Source organism: Littorina saxatilis, linkage group LG6, assembly GCF_037325665.1.
Source record: "Littorina saxatilis isolate snail1 linkage group LG6, US_GU_Lsax_2.0, whole genome shotgun sequence".
In the NCBI taxonomy this organism is placed as follows: Eukaryota; Metazoa; Mollusca; class Gastropoda; order Littorinimorpha; family Littorinidae; genus Littorina; species Littorina saxatilis.
Window position 1 is genome coordinate 4,081,351 of NC_090250.1, and position 26,896 is coordinate 4,108,246.

General features: G+C 41.9%; 2 long non-coding RNA genes across 2 annotated transcripts; one reads left to right on the top strand and one right to left on the bottom strand.

Annotated features, from left to right (window-relative positions):
• The first annotated feature begins 179 nt into the window (after nucleotides 1-179).
• LOC138968322 (uncharacterized) lies at nucleotides 180-3,947 on the top strand. The gene is made up of 3 exons (XR_011456136.1): nucleotides 180-538; nucleotides 1,695-1,873; nucleotides 2,308-3,947. It is a non-coding gene; the product is annotated as an uncharacterized lncRNA (long non-coding RNA).
• On the bottom strand, nucleotides 2,550-6,848 carry LOC138968323 (uncharacterized). The gene is made up of 3 exons (XR_011456137.1): nucleotides 6,211-6,848; nucleotides 5,451-5,617; nucleotides 2,550-2,690 (listed from the first exon to the last, which is right to left on the bottom strand). It is a non-coding gene; the product is annotated as an uncharacterized lncRNA (long non-coding RNA).
• Nucleotides 6,849-26,896: the final 20,048 nt, after the last annotated feature.

Sequence of the window (26,896 nt, forward strand, 5' to 3'; positions counted from 1 at the left end):
CATTGTTAACTTTACTCCTGTACAGTGGAACATCTCCTCTCCCCCTGAGACAGCTTATAGCCCATGTCCTCAGCTAAGGACAGCATTGTTAACTTTACTCCTGTAGGTTGGGGCCTCTGGCTTTCAGGATGCCAGGACTACAAAATGTGTGTCTTCGGACACATTTAGCTAAAAGTCCAAGGTTTAGGGTCACTTTTGATATGTTGACCCTCTTAATTCATCAACCACAAATGCGTGTGTAAAAATGAACACAGAAATCCAAAAAGTATACTTTGACTCGTTTTTTGGTTGTTCTGAATCGTTCCATCGCGCGCGCAGTCTTGGCTCATGACCTTGTGCACATACGTGTGCTACGTCACGAGCCTTGAACAATAAACATGGCCGGCTCAAGCAGAGAGGAAGACAAGTGGAATACGGACCGGTTTTCAGCCAGCCTGAGGTTTTAGCGTGCCCGTTTGAGCCTCTTCGTCGTCAAAATGCTGGCGAGGCCACAAGGAACTGCTTGAAACAGAGCCAGCATAAGCGGCAATACGAAATGGTATGTGATTCTCTTTGTTGTGATGTTGACACACTACTAGTCCGTAGTCGCTACCTCTTGCAATTGCATGCTAGATCGAAGTCAGGTGTGTTTTTCACAGATCAGGTGTGTTTTTCACAGATCAGTTGATGTGCTTCCACAGATCTGTAAGCATGTAAAGATTATTGATTTATGCTATTATTTCAGGCATCTGGTGTTGTTTATTTTCCTATCTTTAATCAAGGATTTCGTCCTTGAACTGCCCACCTGAGAATAAATGTTTCCACAGTGATGTTCACACGCGACTATCCTTATTTTCTCTTGGAATTCTGAGTAATTCTTCAGTCACACAACGAAACATGTAGACAGCAAGTTAACATTGCGCAAAGCCTGTTTCTTGCGGACAAAACTGCAATTATCCTGGTATTTTTATTTGCGACAGTAAGACACTACATGACATCGACACCACTAAACAGTGAAACTGTTTTGAAATGGCGGTGGGCTGCTTTCATGTGCTAATACTAATAGTGATCCTGACATTTTTCTTGCGAAACGGTCAAAGGGAAGTAATAAATGAATTTAGTTTTTTAAACGAGCACACGTGATTTCCGATCTCAAACTAGATCTGAAATCATAAGATTTTCTGAGCAGTGGCGAAACGCTGATGGCTAGTGATATCGCAAGCCATTTTGGAAGCAAATAAGCACTGTCAGACATATGCTGAAACACGATTACAGCAGTTCAAACTTTTTGATCATTGATTTTCAGGAGTACGCAATATCGGACAGTCACACTACAAAAAGACAATGCGTTAGTGCATAGATCGGTATTCTCAAACGTCACGAACAGACAGTACGTTGCTACTATATTATTTTACTGTATTAACAAAACCTCACAGTCCCATTAAAAATGTGTGGTGTGTGCCGAAAAGCAACCATATGAGATTCAGTCAGTGGGACCCTGAATCTACCTGGGGTTAAATCGGGTTATTGACTCTCATTGCATGAATTTTTAAACTGAATATATATACATTACATGTACTACTGTTCCTGTTGTTTTTGTGATCCAGTGCAATTTCTGTTTATACCTTAGAATCTCAAGGTAATTTTTGAACGGGGCATACAGATGATACATGTTGCCATGATCACAGAGTGATACGTGTATTTTGCTTTATCAGGTGTCAGTGCAGAAACTCCAAGAGGGAACGAAATTCAAATATCTGGAAAACCTGGATGAGGAGATAGACAGCCTAACAGCACAATCATCCTCCTATGTTTGCTCGGACATCTACTACCTTCAAACTGCATACTATGCGTACACACAGGAATATGGACGACTCAACATTGATCAAAATGGGTAAGTAACACAACACAAACAGATGATTTCCATAATGATAGATTTATTTATCTGAAAGTAAAATTGACAACAGAGTGTACAATTTGTTTTCAAATACGAAAATATCACATTGGGTTAAAAAAAAAAACACACCATCATATATCATTAAAACTATTCTTTATTTCTAAACACATACATATCAGCATATTTTATTCATGTAAACATCCTCATTTCGGTTCCCAGTCTATCTGAAATCAAGGTAAGATATATGCCCAAAAAAATAGCGATCACACAGTGCTTCAGCATGAATTTGAAAACCTGCTCTACGTCACATTGACACAGTGTGTCTTATGATTCTATCCACCCTCTCCAAACAAACACGTACACGTTTTCTCTGGTACGAATGTCTTAAAAGCTCAAACTAAGCTGCTGTTTTATTCTGTCTTGGTTTGCAGGAAATACACGCACGTCGCTTACCCATAACAGGCAGCTGGTGCGCTAGGGAGTGGGGTTTCTCGGCAGAAGCATCAGAGTACCATTACCAACCTGTGCAGTCAAAACAATCAGAAATACTTTCCCAAACGGATGAAGAGTGGGGTTCAAACTCCCTGAGCTACAGAAGGCTGAAATATACTTTTACAAATCGTGTGACTGTGTTGAACAGATTCCTGCATGGTTTGAAGATGATACTGGGTTGTCACGTGGTCCGGTACATGGTTCACATTCTGCAACATTTTGTTCCAGACTTTTTCCACTGTTGGTCTACTCCTGCATCAGGTAGTCAGTCCATGAGCCGGTCAGCATAGCCTGTGTCCAGTATTGTCCGTTTGCCTGTTGCCTGAAACATGATTGTTTGGAAGTAACTAACGATCTCTGCACACATTTTAACATGTGAATAAGAACAGAAAAAGTTTGTCAAAAGTATACATAGTTTAATTTGCATTTACTTCAAGGCCAGACTTTCTTCTCGTTCATTATTTCTTCATAAAGATTCTGGAAATTAACAAAATGTTTCCCCCTATCAAAGCTTCCTAACTTTTTTTTTAAATGCAGGTCGGTTTGTTGTCATCTGTGCATTACTACCTCTTGCCACCCGTGCGGTCATTGCCACCAGGTATCTCAACAATCAAACCGTCTATATAGGCACGTCCTTTTTCAAAACAGGATTGCTCACTACACAGATCTGCGAAGACTTTTACATAGAAAAAAAAAATCTCTTGACTTGAACATATACCAGGAATAAACATCCTGACTGGTTTTTGGAGCTGGATTTTCTTAGGGAATGTTTTACACGTGTGGTGTTAAAGAAATTAATTCATACAATTCTAAATTCGCAAAGAGAGTACCCATACAGAGTGTTCAGTTATAGTATTTTTTCAAAACGGAAGGATGGCCATATCCCATGTAAAAGCCTGGTAAGATTTGAGATTTTGAACCCAATCGTTTACACGGGAAGGGCTGTCCATTTAAGAGGACGCATCCATGCCTGGATGAGAAATACACTGATAACACAGAAAAAGCACGAGTTTAACCTGCATATTCACAAAACTCGTTCAGAGGCCCGGTAAAGGGAACACATGTTAGTTATTTTAAGAGAACATCACGAAGACCTAATTATTAAATTAAAGCCTTTCTGCACGAATGTACATCTTCTATGAATTATATTCTAAAACGCCACATGTGTAATTCATTCCACACACAAAATCCAGCTCCAAGAAGCAGTGAGGCTGTTGATTATTGGAATGTGTTCAAGTCGACAGATGATTTTTCCTGTGTAAACTGAGCCTTGGCAGATCTGATAGAGTGAGCAAAGACCTGCATTTTTTTTTAAACGTGTTCAGAGGCCTTGAAATGGTTAAACATTTTGTTTATTTCCAGTAGTCTTTATGAAGAAAAAATTAACAGTAAGGAAGGAAAATGGGTTGAAATGCAAATTAGATTCCTTTTGACGAACTTTTTATGTTCTTCTTCACGTGTTACATTATGCGTACGTAGATCGCAAGATATTTTCGAAAAAATTCATAGATAAGCCAATCTGCAAACGGACACAAATTCACAATATTTATGAAGCCAATAAATTTGACTCAAGAACAAAGCTTATGTGTTTGAGGTGATGTGCATGGGTATGAATGTTGAATGAGTCCGTCAAAGATACCCTCCATGTCGCCTTACAGTGGAACCTACCATTAACATTATACCACCTTCAATTACCTTGCTCTTTCAAATGTACTGCTTAAACTTCTTGAACATGCAACTCTTGCTGTCTACCATAAAGACCATCAGGTCAGCAACATACTCGTGAATGTTTTGTTTTGGTCTATAATTAAAAATTTCAGAAAATACCCTTTTTACATTTAGTCAAGTTTTGACTAAATGTTTTAACATAGAGGGGGGAATCGGGACGAGGGTCGTGGTGTATGTGTGTCTGTCTGTCTGTCTGTCTGTGTGTGTATGTGTAGAGCGATTCAGACTAAACTACTGGGCCGATCTTTATGAAATTTGACATGAGAGTTCCTGGGTATGATATCCCCGGACGTTTTTTTCAGATTTTCGATAAATACCTTTGATGACGTCATATCCGGCTTTTTGTAAAAGTTGAGGCGGCACTGTCACACCCTCATTTTTCAATCAAATTGATTAAAATTTTGGCAAAGCAATCTTCGACGAAGCCCGGGGTTTGGTATTGCATTTCAGCTTGGTGACTTCAAAAACTAATGAGTGAGTTTGGTCATTAAAAATCGGAAACTTGTAATTAAAATTATATTTTTATTAAACGATCCAAAAACAATGTCATCTTATTCTTCGTCATTTTCTGATTCCAAAAACATGTACATATGTTATATTTGGATTAAAAACAAGCTCTGAAAATTAAAAATATAAAAATTATGATCAAAATTAAATTTCCGAAATCGTTTTGAAAACTATTTCATCTTATTTCTTGTCGGTTCCTGATTCCAAAAACATATAGATATGATATGTTTGGATTAAAAACACGCTCAGAAAGTTAAAACGAAGAGAGGTACAGTAAAGCGTGCTATGAAGCACAGCGCAATCGCTACCGCGCCAAACAGGCTCGTCACTTTCACTGCCTTTTGCACTAGCGGCGGACTACGTTCAGTTTCATTCTGTGAGTTCCACAGCTTGACTAAATGTAGTAATTTCGCCTTACGCGACTTGTTTATATTTTTTATTCGGAAGCATACTAACTTTATTTGAAACTACTTCGCCAGATATAGTTTTGCATGTTCTTCTTCTTCTTCTTCTTCTGCGTTCGTGGGCTGAAACTCCCACGTACACTCGTGTTTTTTGCACGAGTGGAATTTTACGTGTATGACCGTTTTTACCCCGCCATTAAGGCAGCCATACGCCGCTTTCGGAGGAGTTTTGCATGTTGACGGGAGGTGAGTTACGAAAGAAATTCAATCCATATGTCGCTCAGCACAGAAAGCATAAACGATTAACATGAGTAGAAATGAACTTCTACTTGTTTTCATAATGTATTATTTAGATGGTATCTGTCAAAGACACTTTCTCGTTTTTTTGCAAAGCTAGAATATTCAATAAGGCACTAATTTTCAAAACAAAACAAAAATCTTACGATGAATGGCACGTTGGTTTTCTCCTGTGGTGATTCTGGACGGTAAGAACAGGACTGGTGAACAGTTGCGTTGTGATCACGGAGAATCGGGAAATCTGGAATGGTCACGGTGTCAGTGTCTTATAGTGACCTGTTCTGACCAGTGGCCGTGAGTGATGATGAAAGGTCTGGAAGTAAAAGAAGAGAGAAAATGAGTGTGAGTATAAATCAATTCGAAAGTATGCTTCTGATCTATACAGTACACTGAACATTTAGACACCCTCTGGAAGTCGTCTGGATGTGTATCCATGTTGTAGCAATTAGACTGGTTTTGCGTCTCTCAGTCAATGCAGAAAGATTAATTCCCTGCACAATTCGTAATCTTCTTGTCTCTAGCATGCAGGTGTCTGTTTACCTTACCGGTTGCACATCCACCAAAAGTTTAGATCTGGTAAAAATAGCATTAAACCATGATTCCAGCAAACGCTGCCAATTTCATGAATTGATATCAGGGGATAGTTTGCGACTGAATAGAATAGATAACGTGACACACGCATTGTCTTACGTGTCCACAACCCTGACTACTTTTTACTCTTACTCTTAGCTCAGCTCAGACCGTTCTGTAACTCTGTAGATCTAGCCTGTGGCGCATCTGTACTCCAGCGAATATCAGCTGGACCCAGACACACTGTTCAGACCAGTTCTGCACCAATGTATTCGTATTCGCTGCGCAGCAAAACAATGTTTACGTATGCATGAAAATAAAAGCATGTACTCTGACCTTCAACGCATTCCTTCTTGTGAGATAATCCGCTGTTCGTATGTCGCCTCGGAGTTTCGATGGCTCGTCGTAATACTGCCCTCTCTGGACTTTTATGAAGGGAAGACACTGCCAGGGGTCAAAACATTTGTTTCAGGGATGAAACGCTAACTTTTGTCCTGCAGAAAAATGGCGAAATCTGTGTCCAGAAAGTGCCCGACACTTTGAAATCTGCTCGCTTGTGCTGCACACATCTCTTCCATTTCCACAAGAGACTCAGAGTTTTATGAGGGAAAGTGTGCTATGAAATGCCTGGGGACATTGACGAGTTGTTGCAGTTTTCGGCTGCTCTCCACCGAGGCATTCTTTTCGGGCATACAGTGGTGACTTTTCTGCGTGAAAATCAAGCTGGTACTTGTGGTAGAATCAACACAATAACTTGTGACGTCACAGTGCACCGACGTCACAGTGCACCGAAAACCACGTGACCACTACTTGACCCCAGGCGACTTGTCTTGGTTAGCCTCGCAACACTAAATCTTCAACTACATCAACAACAATTTTTTTTCAATTTTTAAAATATTTTTCCAGAGATGTTTGTAACATTTGGCATTCGATTTTCAAGTTTTTGGGGATATTTAAAAACCTTGGACTTTTCCTTTAAGATTCCAGAAGTGGATCTGTGCAGTGCTGGGTCTGCTGCAAGCACACTAGAACCAGCTCGCAACAGTTGAGGTGAACAGATTGGTGACCAAGACCATCATCGGTTTCTCTCCGAGTGATGGGCGTGGGCGGAGAAAGTCTCCCAGACTGAGTGCATTCTCCCGTCTGTGGCGGATGAGACTAGACATCTCTTCCTTGAGAGTGTCACAACCTCCAAACACGTGTGTGAGGTGTCCAGTCTTGCCACACTGACAGACTACCTTGTCCCAGTAGATGCGGCTGCTGACCGTGCGCAAGCGACGCAACAGGCTCATGGGTCTCGGGGGGAGTGGGATGTGGTGCCCTTTCCTATTGTAGGGGAGGTGTATCCATCCTCTCTCTTCACATGTTTGTGACAGTGTCTGCTCTCTTTCCTCTCTTTTTAGCTTGGCTAGCAGCAGTTTGGCTTCCTGGCAGGAGAGCCGAATGTCTGTCACTGGCATGGTTGACATAGCCGCTGCTTTTGCTGCTCTGTCCGCCATTTCATTTCCCCGGATTCCTGTGTGGGATGGCAGCCACATGAGGGAAAAGTCTGTTCCTTTTGTCATAATTTGGTGCGCTAAGAAATGAATTTCAGTTTGCATCTCTCCTCTGTTCTTGGTGCCATATGCAAGTGCTTGCAACGAGGACTTTGAGTCCGTAAGGATGACCATCCCCAAAGGTGGGGTTGGCAGATCGTTTATCAGTGTGCAGGCCATGTAGATTGCAAATAACTCTGAAGAGAAGATGCTGATCCCCTTGTTTAGCTTGTATTTTCGTGTTATATCAAGTCCAGGAATCGACAAGGCACACCCAGCCTCCCCTGACTGCAGGATCGAACCATCTGTGAAGACATGTAGGTGGCTTTTAAATCGTTGATCGATATTTTCTTTTGCAACTATGGCTAGCAGCAATGGGTCTTCTGCCTTTTTGAGGCCGTCTCCATAGTCCATGATCAGATGTGGGGCTTCAAGCAGCCATGGAGGGTAAGGAAGAGTACCACCTGTAACCAGCTTTTCCTTGGACAGGCCACTCTGTTTCCATATGTCCTTCACATGGTTGTATATTGGGAGCACTGTTTGGTATGTATGAGTCTTGGATTCAAGAGCTTTGTATTGCATGTGGTCGGTATCTCCCATGTCTGGGGTAAATACTTCCACTGCCGTGTTTGGGACACAGTGTATTCTGACAGCCAGTTGTGCACATCTGAGGTGGCATTCCTCTTTCAGTGGCAGCCATCCCACTTCCTGGTAAAGTAGAGTGGAGACTGCCGATCTGGGGGCCCCCAGCACTACTTTGAGAGCGGCTCTTTCAACTCTTTCAAACTTTACCCACTGACTGTCAGGAGCTGCAAAAAAAGCCTCTTGGCCATAGCTGAGGCGCGACCGAACAAGGGCACGGACAATATGGATCAATGGTTTTCCGGCTGCCCACGACTCTCTGCTCAGAACCTTTCAGGTTTAGAGAGCGTTGAGCTTTTCTCACAAGTGAGTCTATGTGTGGGCCCCAACTGAGAGAGCTTGTGAATGTCACTCCCAAGAACTTGGTTTTATCTGCTGGCACCAGCTGCACCCCATTTATGGTAATGGAACATGTCCTTTTGACAAGCTGCACTCATGTGAAGGCCATGAACACGGTTTTTTCGGTAGATAGCTCAAAGCCATTCGTCTGCATGTAGTCAGCGATCTGGTCGACTTTTGCTTGGTACTGCCCAATTTTTGTTTTGATTGTTCTTTCTGACTTGCAGTTAACTGCTTCCCAGAGGGCCATGTGATCGGCAAACAGAGACAATGAGGCCTCCTTGAGGTTCAGGTTTGCTTCCATACCAAAAACGCCTCCAGACACGGGAACTTGGGAGCAGAGGCAACAGCTCCGCTTGAACCTCAGAAACCAAATGTGCCTCCAGACACACAGATCCCTTAGACGGCCGAGGCTGTGGCCTCTAAGGATCTCTTGTACCAAACCGCCTCCTGACTCTGCATCAGATTGCTTGCGCTGGCATCTGGTTACATAGACCCACATTAAGTCACCACCGAGTGGTAGACACAGACGACATTTGCTAGCACTGACTGCCAGCTTCACGGTAATGCGTACCCCTAGCGCGGCTCTGCTTGGGTGGGAATGTTCTGAGCAAAACACTATGTGTTACTCCATACCCCCCGCCCTCCATGGAACTTCTTGACACCAACAAATTGGGGGGGGGGGGGGGGGCGGGGGAGTTTGCCCAGTCGGTAGAGGCGCTGACTTTAAAACCGGTTGTTACTATCAGCGTGGGTTCCTCCCCCAAGTTCGGCGCGGGATGTGTGTCCCAGAGTCAACTTTGTACAGACTCTCCTCGGTGTCCGAACACCCCCGTGTGCACGCATGCGCACGATAAAGATCCCAGGGTCACAGCGAAAGCCTCAGGCCTTGGAAACACGAATACATGCATGCAAAAATATGAAGCCTGGGTGTCCGTTCGGCCAACAGCCAATAAAGTAACCATTTCAGCCCATGTCCACAGCTAAGGACAACATTGTTAACTTTACTCCTGTACAGTGGAACATCTCCTCTCCCCTGAGACAGCTTATAGCCCATGTCCACAGCTAAGGACAGCATTGTTAACTTTACTCATGTACAGTGGAACATCTCCTCTCTCCCCTGAGACAGCTTATAGCCCATGTCCACAGCTAAGGACAACATTGTTAACTTTACTCCTGTACAGTGGAACATCTCCTCTCTCCCCTGAGACAGCTTATAGCCCATGTCCACAGCTAAGGACAACATTGTTAACTTTACTCCTGTACAGTGGAACATCTCTCTCCCCTGAGACAGCTTATAGCCCATGTCCACAGCTAAGGACAACATTGTTAACTTTACTCCTGTACAGTGGAACATCTCCTCTCTCCCCTGAGACAGCTTATAGCCCATGTCCACAGCTAAGGACAGCAGTTAACTTTACTCCTGTACAGTGGAACATCTCCTCTCTCCCCTGAGACAGCTTATAGCCCATGTCCACAGCTAAGGACAACATTGTTAACTTTACTCCTGTACAGTGGAACATCTCATCTCTCCCCTGAGACAGCTTATAGCCCATGTCCACAGCTAAGGACAGCATTGTTAACTTTACTCCTGTACAGTGGAACATCTCCTCTCTCCCCTGAGACAGCTTATAGCCCATGTCCACAGCTAAGGACAGCATTGTTAACTTTACTCCTGTACAGTGGAACATCTCCTCTCTCCCCTGAGACAGCTTATAGCCCACGTCCACAGCTAAGGACAACATTGTTAACTTTACTCCTGTACAGTGGAACATCTCCTCTCTCCCCTGAGACAGCTTATAGCCCATGTCCACAGCTAAGGACAACATTGTTAACTTTACTCCTGTACAGTGGAACATCTCATCTCTCCCCTGAGACAGCTTATAGCCCATGTCCACAGCTAAGGACAGCATTGTTAACTTTACTCCTGTACAGTGGAACATCTCCTCTCTCCCCTGAGACAGCTTATAGCCCATGTCCACAGCTAAGGACAGCATTGTTTACTTTACTCCTGTACAGTGGAACATCTCTCTCCCCTGAGACAGCTTATAGCCCATGTCCACAGCTAATGACAGCATTGTTAACTTTACTCCTGTACAGTGGAACATCTCCTCTCTCCCCTGAGACAGCTTATAGCCCATGTCCACAGCTAAGGACAACATTGTTAACTTTACTCCTGTACAGTGGAACATCTCATCTCTCCCCTGAGACAGCTTATAGCCCATGTCCACAGCTAAGGACAGCATTGTTAACTTTACTCCTGTACAGTGGAACATCTCCTCTCTCCCCTGAGACAGCTTATAGCCCATGTCCACAGCTAAGGACAGCATTGTTTACTTTACTCCTGTACAGTGGAACATCTCCTCTCTCCCCTGAGACAGCTTATAGCCCATGTCCACAGCTAAGGACAGCATTGTTAACTTTACTCCTGTACAGTGGAACATCTCCTCTCTCCCCTGAGACAGCTTATAGCCCATGTCCACAGCTAAGGACAACATTGTTAACTTTACTCCTGTACAGTGGAACATCTCATCTCTCCCCTGAGACAGCTTATAGCCCATGTCCACAGCTAAGGACAGCATTGTTAACTTTACTCCTGTACAGTGGAACATCTCCTCTCTCCCCTGAGACAGCTTATAGCCCATGTCCACAGCTAAGGACAGCATTGTTTACTTTACTCCTGTACAGTGGAACATCTCCTCTCTCCCCTGAGACAGCTTATAGCCCATGTCCACAGCTAAGGACAGCATTGTTAACTTTACTCCTGTACAGTGGAACATCTCCTCTCTCCCCTGAGACAGCTTATAGCCCATGTCCACAGCTAAGGACAACATTGTTAACTTTACTCCTGTACAGTGGAACATCTCATCTCTCCCCTGAGACAGCTTATAGCCCATGTCCACAGCTAAGGACAGCATTGTTAACTTTACTCCTGTACAGTGGAACATCTCTCTCCCCTGAGACAGCTTATAGCCCATGTCCACAGCTAAGGACAACATTGTTAACTTTACTCCTGTACAGTGGAACATCTCCTCTCCCCTGAGACAGCTTATAGCCCATGTCCACAGCTAAGGACAGCATTGTTTACTTTACTCCTGTACAGTGGAACATCTCCTCTCTCCCCTGAGACAGCTTATAGCCCATGTCCACAGCTAAGGACAGCATTGTTTACTTTACTCCTGTACAGTGGAACATCTCCTCTCCCCTGAGACAGCTTATAGCCCATGTCCACAGCTAAGGACAACATTGTTAACTTTACTCCTGTACAGTGGAACATCTCCTCTCCCCTGAGACAGTTTATAGCCCATGTCCTCAGCTAAGGACAACATTGTTAACTTTACTCCTGTACAGTGGAACATCTCCTCTCCCCTGAGACAGTTTATAGCCCATGTCCTCAGCTAAGGACAGCATTGTTAACTTTACTCCTGTACAGTGGAACATCTCCTCTCCCCTGAGACAGTTTATAGCCCATGTCCTCAGCTAAGGACAGCATTGTTAACTTTACTCCTGTACAGTGGGACATCTTCTCTCCCCCCTGAGACAGCTTATAGCCCATGTCCACAGCTAAGGACAGCATTGTTAACTTTACTCCTGTACAGTGGAACATCTCCTCCCCCCTGAGACAGCTTATAGCCCATGTCCACAGCTAAGGACAGCATTGTTTACTTTACTCCTGTACAGCGGAACATCTCCTCCCCCCCCCCCCCTGAGACAGCTTATAGCCCATGACCACAGCTAAGGACAGCATTGTTTACTTTACTCCTGTACAGTGGAACATCTCCTCTCCCCTGAGACAGCTTATAGCCCATGACCACAGCTAAGGACAGCATTGTTTACTTTACTCCTGTACAGTGGAACATCTCCTCTCCCCTGAGACAGCTTATAGCCCATGACCACAGCTAAGGACAGCATTGTTTACTTTACTCCTGTACAATGGAACATCTCCTCTCCCCTGAGACAGCTTATAGCCCATGTCCACAGCTAAGGACAGCATTGTTAACTTTACTCCTGTACAGTGGAACATCTCCTCTCCCCTGAGACAGCTTATAGCCCATGTCCACAGCTAAGGACAGCATTGTTTACTTTATTCCTGTACAGTGGAACATCTCCTCTCCCCTGAGACAGCTTATAGCCCATGTCCACAGCTAAGGACAACATTGTTAACTTTACTCCTGTACAGTTGAACATCTCCTCTCCCCTGAGACAGCTTATATCCCATGTCCACAGCTAAGGACAACATTGTTTACTTTACTCCTGTACAGTGGAACATCTCCTCTCCCCCCTGAGACAGCTTATAGCCCATGTCCACAGCTAAGGACAGCATTGTTAACTTTACTCCTGTACAGTGGAACATCTCTCTCCCCTGAGACAGCTTATAGCCCATGTCCTCAGCTAAGAACAGCATTGTTAACTTTACTCCTGTACAGTGGAACATCTCCTCTCCCCTGAGACAGCTTATAGCCCATGACCACAGCTAAGGACAGCATTGTTTACTTTATTCCTGTACAGTGGAACATCTCCTCTCCCCTGAGACAGCTTATAGCCCATGTCCTCAGCTAAGAAAAGCATTGTTAACTTTACTCCTGTACAGTGGAACATCTCCTCTCTCCCCTGAGACAGCTTATAGCCCATGTCCTCAGCTAAGAACAGCATTGTTAACTTTACTCCTGTACAGTTGAACATCTCCTCTCCCCTGAGACAGCTTATAGCCCATGTCCTCAGCTAATGACAGCATTGTTAACTTTACTCCTGTACAGTGGAACATCTCCTCTCTCCCCTGAGACAGCTTATAGCCCATGTCCACAGCTAAGGACAACATTGTTAACTTTACTCCTGTACAGTGGAACATCTCATCTCTCCCCTGAGACAGCTTATAGCCCATGTCCACAGCTAAGGACAGCATTGTTAACTTTACTCCTGTACAGTGGAACATCTCCTCTCTCCCCTGAGACAGCTTATAGCCCATGTCCACAGCTAAGGACAGCATTGTTTACTTTACTCCTGTACAGTGGAACATCTCCTCTCTCCCCTGAGACAGCTTATAGCCCATGTCCACAGCTAAGGACAGCATTGTTAACTTTACTCCTGTACAGTGGAACATCTCCTCTCTCCCCTGAGACAGCTTATAGCCCATGTCCACAGCTAAGGACAACATTGTTAACTTTACTCCTGTACAGTGGAACATCTCATCTCTCCCCTGAGACAGCTTATAGCCCATGTCCACAGCTAAGGACAGCATTGTTAACTTTACTCCTGTACAGTGGAACATCTCCTCTCTCCCCTGAGACAGCTTATAGCCCATGTCCACAGCTAAGGACAGCATTGTTTACTTTACTCAGGACTGTACAGTGGAACATCTCCTCTCTCCCCTGAGACAGCTTATAGCCCATGTCCACAGCTAAGGACAGCATTGTTAACTTTACTCCTGTACAGTGGAACATCTCCTCTCTCCCCTGAGACAGCTTATAGCCCATGTCCACAGCTAAGGACAACATTGTTAACTTTACTCCTGTACAGTGGAACATCTCATCTCTCCCCTGAGACAGCTTATAGCCCATGTCCACAGCTAAGGACAGCATTGTTAACTTTACTCCTGTACAGTGGAACATCTCTCTCCCCTGAGACAGCTTATAGCCCATGTCCACAGCTAAGGACAACATTGTTAACTTTACTCCTGTACAGTGGAACATCTCCTCTCCCCTGAGACAGCTTATAGCCCATGTCCACAGCTAAGGACAGCATTGTTTACTTTACTCCTGTACAGTGGAACATCTCCTCTCTCCCCTGAGACAGCTTATAGCCCATGTCCACAGCTAAGGACAGCATTGTTTACTTTACTCCTGTACAGTGGAACATCTCCTCTCCCCTGAGACAGCTTATAGCCCATGTCCACAGCTAAGGACAACATTGTTAACTTTACTCCTGTACAGTGGAACATCTCCTCTCCCCTGAGACAGTTTATAGCCCATGTCCTCAGCTAAGGACAACATTGTTAACTTTACTCCTGTACAGTGGAACATCTCCTCTCCCCTGAGACAGTTTATAGCCCATGTCCTCAGCTAAGGACAGCATTGTTAACTTTACTCCTGTACAGTGGAACATCTCCTCTCCCCTGAGACAGTTTATAGCCCATGTCCTCAGCTAAGGACAGCATTGTTAACTTTACTCCTGTACAGTGGGACATCTTCTCTCCCCCCCTGAGACAGCTTATAGCCCATGTCCACAGCTAAGGACAGCATTGTTAACTTTACTCCTGTACAGTGGAACATCTCCTCCCCCCTGAGACAGCTTATAGCCCATGTCCACAGCTAAGGACAGCATTGTTTACTTTACTCCTGTACAGCGGAACATCTCCTCCCCCTCCCCCCCCCCTGAGACAGCTTATAGCCCATGACCACAGCTAAGGACAGCATTGTTTACTTTACTCCTGTACAGTGGAACATCTCCTCTCCCCTGAGACAGCTTATAGCCCATGACCACAGCTAAGGACAGCATTGTTTACTTTACTCCTGTACAGTGGAACATCTCCTCTCCCCTGAGACAGCTTATAGCCCATGACCACAGCTAAGGACAGCATTGTTTACTTTACTCCTGTACAATGGAACATCTCCTCTCCCCTGAGACAGCTTATAGCCCATGTCCACAGCTAAGGACAGCATTGTTAACTTTACTCCTGTACAGTGGAACATCTCCTCTCCCCTGAGACAGCTTATAGCCCATGTCCACAGCTAAGGACAGCATTGTTTACTTTATTCCTGTACAGTGGAACATCTCCTCTCCCCTGAGACAGCTTATAGCCCATGTCCACAGCTAAGGACAACATTGTTAACTTTACTCCTGTACAGTTGAACATCTCCTCTCCCCTGAGACAGCTTATATCCCATGTCCACAGCTAAGGACAACATTGTTTACTTTACTCCTGTACAGTGGAACATCTCCTCTCCCCCCTGAGACAGCTTATAGCCCATGTCCACAGCTAAGGACAGCATTGTTAACTTTACTCCTGTACAGTGGAACATCTCTCTCCCCTGAGACAGCTTATAGCCCATGTCCTCAGCTAAGAACAGCATTGTTAACTTTACTCCTGTACAGTGGAACATCTCCTCTCCCCTGAGACAGCTTATAGCCCATGACCACAGCTAAGGACAGCATTGTTTACTTTATTCCTGTACAGTGGAACATCTCCTCTCCCCTGAGACAGCTTATAGCCCATGTCCTCAGCTAAGAAAAGCATTGTTAACTTTACTCCTGTACAGTGGAACATCTCCTCTCTCCCCTGAGACAGCTTATAGCCCATGTCCTCAGCTAAGAACAGCATTGTTAACTTTACTCCTGTACAGTTGAACATCTCCTCTCCCCTGAGACAGCTTATAGCCCATGTCCTCAGCTAAGGACAGCATTGTTAACTTTACTCCTGTACAGTGGAACATCTCCTCTCCCCTGAGACAGTTTATAGCCCATGTCCTCAGCTAAGAACAGCATTGTTAACTTTACTCCTGTACAGTGGAACATCTCCTCTCCCCTGAGACAGCTTATAGCCCATGTCCACAGCTAAGGACAACATTGTTAACTTTACTCCTGTACAGTGGAACATCTCTCTCCCCTGAGACAGCTTATAGCCCATGTCCACAGCTAAGGACAACATTGTTAACTTTACTCATGTACAGTGGAACATCTCCTCTCCCCTGAGACAGCTTATAGCCCATGTCCACAGCTAAGGACAGCATTGTTAACTTTACTCCTGTACAGTGGAACATCTCCTCTCCCCCCTGAGACAGCTTATAGCCCACGTCCACAGCTAAGGACAGCATTGTTTACTTTACTTGTCGTTCTTTGTATCTACTTCAAGCACAATTATGCTCTTTTACCCCGCTTGTACGTTTTCTTTTGTCTGTTGTACAGGTTCGATACCTGCCTATGATAGTCAGCAGTCCAACAGACACATCGACGGTTCTTGCCATACATTCAGGTTTCAAGGGAACTGGAACTGCAACACATTTTCCTCGTTTTTGACCAGGCCAATTTTGTGAAAGCACAGGTCATCAGGTGGCAAGACCCAGTCTTCAGGGAGACCCTAATTCATTCCTGACTTGGAACATGCAGTTCACTATTAATATTCCATTGAAAGTCAATCATATAGTTTAAAGAGTTTTAAGTGTCTGTTTTGTACAGTTTGCAGCATGATATCAGGGATGTTCCTACAAATTCATACATGTTTACCGGACAAATGTCCTCTAGCTCTTCAACATCAATAGGACATTTGAACGCTTTTAGAAACGTCAATGGACATCATAATCTTGTGCAAAACACATTCCATGGAATGGCTCCAAAATCATACGCTCAAGGAAAAGCTTAATATTTCACACACACAGTCATAAACAAAGAATATGTTCAGCTTTAGTTGATCTTTGGCAGGCTCTAGGTGTTTTTTTGGTGGCATATTTCAGTGAGCTTCGTCAAAATGTAATACGTAAGAGCGCTGAAGTTTTGTATAGAAAGGAAAAGTTAACGAATATTGCGCTGTTTGAAGGAATGGAGTTCTTTTCGCCTGAAGAATTCCTGTGATTAACTAAGTTGTGAAGGGCAGTTGACCGTTCTACCTGGGGAGGGGTTGCATTATGTTGGTGGTATATGAGACAATGACAAAAGGTGACGTTTTCATGTCAGTATGTCCCAAATGACATCACCAGTACATTTTTCATTCTATCTAATCTGTTTTCGTTCTATTTTTTCTAATAACATGCGTTAACAATTGATTGCCAACTGGAATGGAAGAGCACAAAAAGTGTAACTTGATATGTAGTTTTTCTAGAGGGACACAGATCTTCCACTTTCATGTCAGTGTGTCACATGCAACATACATTTGCCAAACAGCTATGTGTAAGTAGATTATTTGTCAGTGGTATAGAAAATACTGATCACCAATTAAAGTCAGTTTTCACATTCATTTTCTACCTATTTCTTATTTGTTTATTCTTTTGGCAATGGTGAAATGTCAGCAATCGTGTGTCATTCAGGACAGTAGACATGACACCTGACCTTTTGTCACTGTCTCATATATATCATCCAGTTTCAGTAAAACTTTGGTCACAAATTAAATCATACATTCAATGTTGAGGAACAATAAACATAGTGTGCAGAAATTGGTTTATTGATGTATGGCACACAGCTCCACTTTTTAAAATTTTTTTTAGAAATTCAAACACAATGAACGCCAGAATGTTATGAAACATAACTGTGCAACATGTCAACACTGTATCTATACTAAAAAAAAACATCACAGGAAAACGCACACTTTTTTAACGTGTCAAAATGAGAATGTCAAAATTGACACATCAACTGTGTAGAAATACGATATTGGCACTAATTACGACAACAAATTCAAAATGTTTGACAATATTGAGGCATTTCTGTATTAAAATAACACATTATCATTATTGAATGGAAAATATATTTTTTTGGTCAAAATCCCAGGTAGTACTGCCACCTTAAAGTTGATTTGAAAAAAATAAAAATATTTTTTCATTTTTATTTTATTATTTTTTTCATTTTTATTTTTTTTGAAAGAAACTTCTTGAGGTGTGACTCTAAACACATGCCCCCCCCCCCCCCCTCCCCCAAAAAACCACCCAAAAAACAAGGTTTTTGTAAAAAAAAAATTTTTAAAATGAATAAAAATTGTTAATTGATTTCGGCAGCTGTCTCTTTGTGACTGACACTGGGCGAGTATCCCCTGTCACGATTTCATCTTTCGCCTGTGTACATATTTCCCCCTCGACATATACTCAAGACTGAAATGTTGTTTCCTGGTCAAATTTAGAAGTGAAATTATTTAAGGACGAAAAGCATGTCAGTTTCTTGCATGTGAAGAAAATTGGTGGTAAAACTTAATAGATTTCAACCCCAAAATCGAATTATTCGAAAACGTGCACTGAGTGGTTACGTCCCTTGAGTAAGAAGGAAACATTTTAGGATGAATCAAATTTCTAAGTTAAATAAAACAAATTGGTTGGACAAATTTGCCCCCATGAATGTAAGGTACACAAGGTCGCTCATCAGTACTATCGTAGGGTGTGTTTTTTTTGTTCAGTGTAGAGTTTATACTAGATCAACGAGGCCGAGAAGCGAAATATCAACACGGCGAAAGATGAAAACGTCACACCCCCTTATGTTGCAATTTTCCAGAGAATGTGCAATACTAAATGTGAGAACATTCTTGTTTCTGACTACACATACCATGTCATGAGACAATTTTATGTCAAATCATTGTACTACCCTTTTTAAGACAACGGAACTCATTTTCTAGTCTTATGGAGCCAGACCCTGTGGTCTAGTTGTGAGGATGACCTTTCCAGGTCGACAGCTCACATGTGGCAGCGAACACGAATCTGTGAATGCCAGAGTTTCTTTTAGCGCGTGCGTAGCTCATTACTGTCGACGACATTGGAAACAGATCAAAAGGACCAGCACTGCGTCGAGCAGTGAATACTTGCAATGATAATGTTCTTACCTTGTAAGTAGATATTCTAGCTTCGAAGAAGAACCCGGCCTCTGAGTTCCGTGAGGGTGAACGTCCGCACGACACATGTTCATTGACGGCATGTCGCAAAACACAAGCCCGGCCAGAAAGCAGTTTACAAAGAGCATGCAACTCACGTGAATTTGTATCCGTTGACACAAGTGTTTCCTTGACAAGGCTCAGTGGGGTGGGTGTGATGGAGGGGGGGGGGGGGGGGTGTTTACAAAAGAGACAAGATTGGACCTTCGGAGTCCTGTGTGCGTGTTGTGTGTTTTTTGCTTGTGTACGTGCATGTGTTTGTGTGTATGTGTTTGTGGGTGCGTGCGTGCATGCATTATATCTGTGCGCTCGTGCTTGCATATGATTTTAGGTTTGTGTGTGTGTGTGTGTGTGTGTGTGAGCGTGTGTGTTTGTGGTAGTGAACGCGCGTGTACGCGCGCTTGTGTGTGCGTGTTTGTGCGCGCGCAGTCTCAGTGGCTTCAGACGATTCCCTGGGCATCGTTCTCGGAAGATCTCATGTATTTGTTCGTTTAGTTGTGCTTATGGGGAAGATCTCATGTATTTGTTCGTTTAGTTGTTGTGCTTATGGGGAAGATATTCTTAACACTCTTTGCACATTTCCTTTCTGTCACTGATAACATCAACAACACACACACATGCACGTATACACACACAAATTCACACGCACACACATACACACACACTCACACACACACACATACAAACACACACATACACACACACACACACACATACACACACATACACACACAAACACACACACAAACACACACACTTGTGCAGATTAAAAAGGAACCCCACACTGTTATTTTATCAGGCATTATTTTATTAAACATCAGATTCACAAAACGCACGACTGACTGACTCCATTTATTGTCCACGAGAGAGAGAGAGAGAGAGAGAGAGAGAGAGAGAGAGAGAGAGAGAGAGAGAGAGAGAGAGAGAGAGAGAGAGAGAGAGAGAGAGAGAGAGAGAGAGAGAGAGAGAGAGAGAGACTTTACCTTCAAGTCTTTGCATTTGACAGTTCCTCAAGTTTAAAGCTAGATTAAAACCAGGTTCCACCAAAGTTAAAACATCATTGAGTTTAACAAAGTTTCAAACTTAGTGACTATAAAGCAAGATAAAATATAACACAAATCAGCGAGCAAATAACGACACCAAGGCTTGCGATCAAAAATAAATGTTCAATAAAACGAGGCTCAGTGTTGGCATAAATTGCTTTAAACAAATTTTGGAGAAACATTCTTTGTATATTCACAGAACACAATAACATTTGTCGCCGTATTGAGTTTATCACAAGAAAAAGTATCCGCAATAAAAAGCTTTTTGTCACGTTTTTCTTCTGCAACAACGACGGGATCCCTTTGTGGCAAAACATTAGTACCTCATGTCACGAGAAAAAAGCAGCTAAAAAACCCAATGCAAAGTGTGGGGAACAGATGAAAACCAGTCAGGCTGTGGATATTTGTAATTTGTATACCTGTTCTTATCCCCATGTCAAACGTCTGTGTACATCTGTGGCGGTATGCACGAGTGTAATCACGTGAAAGAAGAAATCTTTAACGGCAAATCAGTCATGAAAAGCTAAATTAATACCTTGCAGCTTTCGACCCCCCCCCCCCCCCCCAAAAAAAAAAAAAAAAAAACAAACAAACCCCAAAAGTGAAAGAAACCAGACAACAGCAAAAAACAAAACACACCAACAAAAGCAAAACCGGAAACAAAATTACAATGTACTCATGCGGAAACAGCGTGTAATACCGCTTTGGCGTGGAGATAAGTGTTTCTACAACGTTCTGCGACGTGCATGTAAACGTTATACGACAGTCGAAAAAACACTGTCGCATTTGTAAGGCGTCGGGCTGTTTTTGTGCGGAAGCATCCGGTCTGTTGCATTCGGTCGATAATTCATTTTCTAGATTTGCTCTATAAATCTAGTAGCGAATCTATAAATAACTGAAATTAAAAAAAATACACACAAACTATAATAATGATAACAATAATGGTACCAACAATAAATACACCGTCGCTAAAAAGCTAAGAAAACAAGAGATATCTACCCCCCGCGGGTTAGGGGGAAGAATTTACCCGATGCTCCCCAGCATGTCGTAAGAGGCGACTAACGGATTCTGCTTCTCCTTTTACCCTTGTTAAGTGTTTCTTGTATAGAATATAGTCAATGTTTGTAAAGATTTTAGTCAAGCAGTATGTAAGAAATGTTAAGTCCTTTGTACTGGAAACTTGCATTCTCCCAGTAAGGTCATATATTGTACTACGTTGCAAGCCCCTGGAGCAATTTTTTGATTAGTGCTTTTGTGAACAAGAAACAATTAACAAGTGGCTCTATCCCTCCCCCCCCCCCTTCCCCGTCGCGATATAACCTTGAACGGTTGAAAACGACTTTAAACACCAAATAAAGAAAGAAAGAAAGAAAGAGATATCTTGTAATGCTTTACAGAAGTTGCAGGGACTGAGATATCTTGTAACGCTTTGCAGAAGTTACACGGGCTAATATAAATTGGTCACGATTTACGAAATGGCACAGGGACTTTGCAGAAGTAACAGGGATTAAGATATCTTTTATGGCTTTGCGAAAGTTACAGGGACTTGTATGCGTCTTGTATAACGCACTGCAGCAGAAGTTACACGGACTAAGCAGGTCAGTGATAGCTTTCTTTCTTTATTTGGTGTTTAACGTCGTTTTCAACCACGAAGGTTATATCGCGACGGGGAAAGGGGGGGAGATGGGATAGAGCCACTTGTTAATTGTTTCTTGTTCACAAAAGCACTAATCAAACAAGAAGAGCAAACGCTCGATCGAGTCACTTTCGCAGTTCTGAATATTATATGAGGCATCAGATGGACAGGAAGAAATTGCTATTCACAACACAATACAGATGTAAATAATTTGATGTAAAGAATAATCCTATAAAGTTTGAATCAAATCCGATGAATAGTTTCAGAGATATGATATTTCAATTTTTTTCCTTCAAGACATACCTGTGACCTTGAAAAAGGTCAAAGGTCACCAAAGCAGACGTCAAAGTGTAGAGGTCACTGGGAGTCACGTTCACATAAAATTTGAGCCCGGTCACTTTTATAGTTTCCGAGAAAAGCCCAACGTTAAGTTGTGTGTTGCCGAACAGAAAAGGCTAGTTATCTCCCTTGTTTTTCTGATAACGTTCGTAAAAGGCTACAGATGTAAATACTTTGATGTAAAGAATAATCCTACAAAGTTTCAATCACATCCGATGAACTTTGTCAAAGATATAAAATGTCTAATTTTTCCTTTGACGCTGACCTGTGACCTTGAAAAAGGTCAAAGGTCAACGAAACCATCGTTAAAGTGTAGAGGTCATTGGAGGTCACGACTAAACAAAATATGAGCCGGATCGCTTTGATAGTTTCCGAGAAAAGTCCAACGTTAAGGTGGTGTCTACGGACGGCCGGCCGGCCGGACGGCCGGCCGGACAGACTAACACTGACCGATTACATAGAGTCACTTTTTCTCAAGTGACTCAAAAATTGCTCCAGGGGCTTGCAACGTAGTACAATATATGACCTTACTGGGAGAATGCAAGTTTCCAGTACAAAGGACTTAACATTTCTTACATACTGCTTGACTAAAATCTTTACAAACATTGACTATATTCTATACAAGAAACACTTAACAAGGGTAAAAGGAGAAACAGAATCCGTTAGTCGCCTCTTACGACATGCTGGGGAGCATCGGGTAAATTCTTCCCCCTAACCCGCGGGGGGGTGGGTAAATTATTCCCCCTAACCCGCGGGGGTTGTCAGTGATAGCGATGTTCGGTGTCCTGTTAACATTTTTTCTCTTCATCTTCCCAAGAAAAAAAAAGAAGAAAAAAACCCAATAGTATAGTAAGGCAAACGCATGTACCAAAAATGAAAAGCTTGCATTACGTGGACAAAAAAAACCACGTTCAGGTTCGTGCGTGAGCTTTGTTTCGTTCCATGAAGATTAAAAATAAAAGCGTTCAGTAATCTGTGTGGACAAAAACGCCCTTTTCTGTTTTACTTTGATTATAACAACAGCAACCGCCTTAATCATGACCGCTTAGACCAGAAGGAAGTACTTTCAAAATCACGAAGCAGTGACAACTTTATGTGATTATTTATGTTTGAGGTGACTTTAACATATATATTTGTTCAATTATTTGTCTGGTTTGAGATTTGTAAATAACTTTCAGGTGACTTTAACATAATTGTGCAATTAGTTTTCCGGTTCAAGATGTACAAATGTATCAGGTGACTTTAAAAATAATACTTTTGCAATTATTTGTCCAGTTCAAGATTTGCAAAAATGGCAAACAAATAAACAAGTGACACGCAAATATCCGTGTATTGTTTAAAAATAAATTGCATGATTGTTTTTCGGGTGTCTTCAACGTCAGATTGTCGTACAAGCAAACATTGTTAACCGTGTTTCACATAGAAAAATGTTAGGGATAGAGAACAGTTAACATTCGAATTTCCGGACATGAACAGCTCAACAGTTCCAGGTAGTTTCTGGCTTTCACCGCAGACATGGATTTGTATCTATCAATGTTCTTCTCTGTTAGGATTCGGACGAGTATGTGTTTTTACGTGTATAGCTTAGGCCCGGTGCATTTAGTAACAAGTCAGTATATAACAAACAAACAAAACCCAACGGTAGGAAGGAAGTACTGCTCAAACCATGAAACATGATAAGCTGTAAAGATGCTTTAGACAAAGCACAATTACGGTTCTGAAGACAATAAAACAACAACCACACAAAACAAATATATAACGTCATAAGTACCTGACGAAAAGTATATTACAGTTTCCAATGATAAAGCCTCAGAGGAAAAGGAGGATAACGAATAAAACCACATTTCGCCATCTGTGGATAAGAAACGGTTCTGATTCAAAATACACCATTTTTTGTCTTAAAATGAGGACAACAGTTGTCAATTATTTTACAAAAAAATATTGATAAAATATCAGTCCTGAAACTTTGAATCAACACGCAAACGAAACGGTACGAAGCAAATCTAAATAGATTCACATGTTCACATGTTTGTCTGCATTTAAAATATGTCTGGCAATGTATATACGTATATCAAAAACGTACGCAGCAAATTCGATACAAACTACACTGCATTCCTTCTTTCTTTATTAAAAATTTTGGTGTTTAACGTCGTTTTCAACCACGAAGGGTTATATCGCGACGGGGGAAGATGGGATAGAGCCACTTGTCAATTGTTTCTTGTTCACAAAAGCACTAATCAAAAATTTGCTCCAGGGGCTTGCAACGTAGTACAATATATTACCTTACTGGGAGAATGCAAGTTTCCAGTACAAAGGACTTAACATTTCTTACATACTGCTTGACTAAAATCTTTACAAAAATTGACTATATTCTATACAAGAAACACTTAACAAGAGGAAAAGGAGAAACAGAATCCGTTAATCGCCTCTTACGACATGCTGGGGAGCATCGGGTAAATTCTTTCTCGTCCCAACCAATATGGGACTCCCCCTAGCCCGCGGGGGGCACTACACTGCATAAAAGTAGATTTAAACTAAAGTTTTGTTGACAGCAGAATTGAACAATTTGGACCCTGTGAAGGAAAGTGCTGCTCGATCATACCGGAACTAAATAAATAAATACATTAATTAATTAATAAATTAAATAATAAATTAACTTTCGCATTTTAGACGAAGCTTTTGGATGCCTCTCTGCTGTGCGTCCCTTATTTACAAAGACTGAGGGGCTGCACCTGCCTAAAGATATCCAAAAGATCGAAGTTACCTTTGAAAAATCTTAATCCCGCTGATATTAATTATCTCTTAATTTGTTGTTCTTTCTTTCTTTATTTGGTGTTTAACGTCGTTTTCAACCACGAAGGTTATATCGCGACGGAGAAAGGGGGGAGATGGGATAGAGCCACTTGTTTCTTGTTCACAAAAGCACTAATCAAAAATTTGCTCCAGGGGCTTGCAACGTAGTACAATATATGACCTTACTGGGAGAATGCAAGTTTCCAGTACAAAGGACTTAACATTTCTTACATACCGCTTGACTAAAATCTTTAAAAAAATTGACTATATTCTATACAAGAAACACTTAACAAGGGTAAAAGGAGAAACAGAATCCGTTAGTCGCCTCTTACGACATGCTGGGGAGCATCGGGTAAATTCTTCCCCCTAACCCACAGGGGGGGGGGGGGGGGGGGGGTTAATTTGTTGTATTTTCCTTGAATGTTTCCTTTTGATATTGTTATTAATTTGTTAACTCTCTTGCTATTTTTCTTCATAAACATTGCAACTTTGTCTTTATTTGAGGAGTGTCAACTTCATATATTTTACATACTTTTTCTCTCCAGTTGCAGTAATTTTTTCCTCTGCTTGTGTTCGTTTTTTTGTCGTTGCTGCGATTGATTTTGTTTTAGCTCTCATTATTTCTACTTCTCACGACTCTCAGAAAGAGATCGGAAGCAATGAGAAAAATATGAAGTCTGATATAAACCGAGGTCACTGTTACTATTCGCAAAAACATCTTACAAGTAATATGATTGTTTTCATGTAAACATAACCAGTGAGTTCCCCTTTTTTGGTCAGCAACAGAAATAAAACGATTTGGTGTATTCTTTAATCCAGTAGTGTTGCAACTGTTTCCGATAAGCTGAAAAAATCTAAAACAAGGCGACTTAAAATTTCAGGAATAAAATTCCGATTTGGCGAACTATGCTATAATACTCTAGATTGCTTAACTAAAAAAACAAAATAAGACGAATAAATATTTCAGAATAAATCATTGATTCAATTATTCAAAGCGCCACTATCCTGAACTAAACAAACATAGAAAAGTACTTTTTTGTATTTAACTAATCAAATTAAAACGACAAAATAGTTTCCTATTATATGCTGAAAACATTCTGTTATTTGGCCTTTGATGCCATAACGCACTGAATAAAGTAAGCCGACGAAATAGTTTGGAACAAACACTGATAACATCCTGTCATTTAGCCAATGATGCTATAAGGTGTCAGATAGCTGAACTATAAAATCGACCAAATATCTAACATTCTGTCATCTGGTGTACAATGCTATCAATGCAACGGTTTTTTCTGAAGTAGCAGAAAAGCGGGAACCCCCCAAAAGCGTGTCATGCAAGTACAGGAAAGTAATGTAAGCTAATGTCGCGTCCTGAAATCAAATGAAAAAAGTCTACTATTGGCTTAAAACACACACCTTGATTTAACAAGAAAAATGGAAGGCAACAAAAATATTTGACATTGTATATAATTATGCATCTGTCATTTTCTCTCGGAACGTCGTGCGCAAAATGTGAAAACCATGATTTGAATTATATTGATTTAATCAAATTAATCTGCTGAAGTAAAACATAAGATCATTGAATATTAAAACGTTTAACAAAGGACGAAACTCAACATCATACTTATTTTACTTCTACTGATTAGGATTTAACAATAAAAGAATTAGGACCGTAAAGCCTGTTCCATGCAAATATAACGATAGAAAAGCACATTGTGTACATATCTGTGCCAGAATTCTCCGCTGACTGTTTTCTCTTCGCTATGAAGGCGAACAATGCTCTACCATTGGCGTCAAGAAAACAGTCAGCTCTGTCTCTCGCTCTCTCTGTCTCAGTCTCTTTTTGCGTATCAGTATGAGAAGGTTCTAAAACACACCTGAATTCGTCCACCACATTTTGTTTTCTTCAATCGATGAAAACATTCCACATGCATACAGTCAATAAAAAGAAATGCCTTTCGTACGCTTTCTCCTGTTTGAGCCGTCAGTCATTCAAACGTCATCCAAGTTTCCGCAATATCCGTGTTAAAAATACAATGTTCATCAAGTGTAATATCAACGCAGCAATCACCTTCATAAGCACGTACAACAAACACTATACAAGATGTACAATATAAAATATAATCATCACATGAATGAA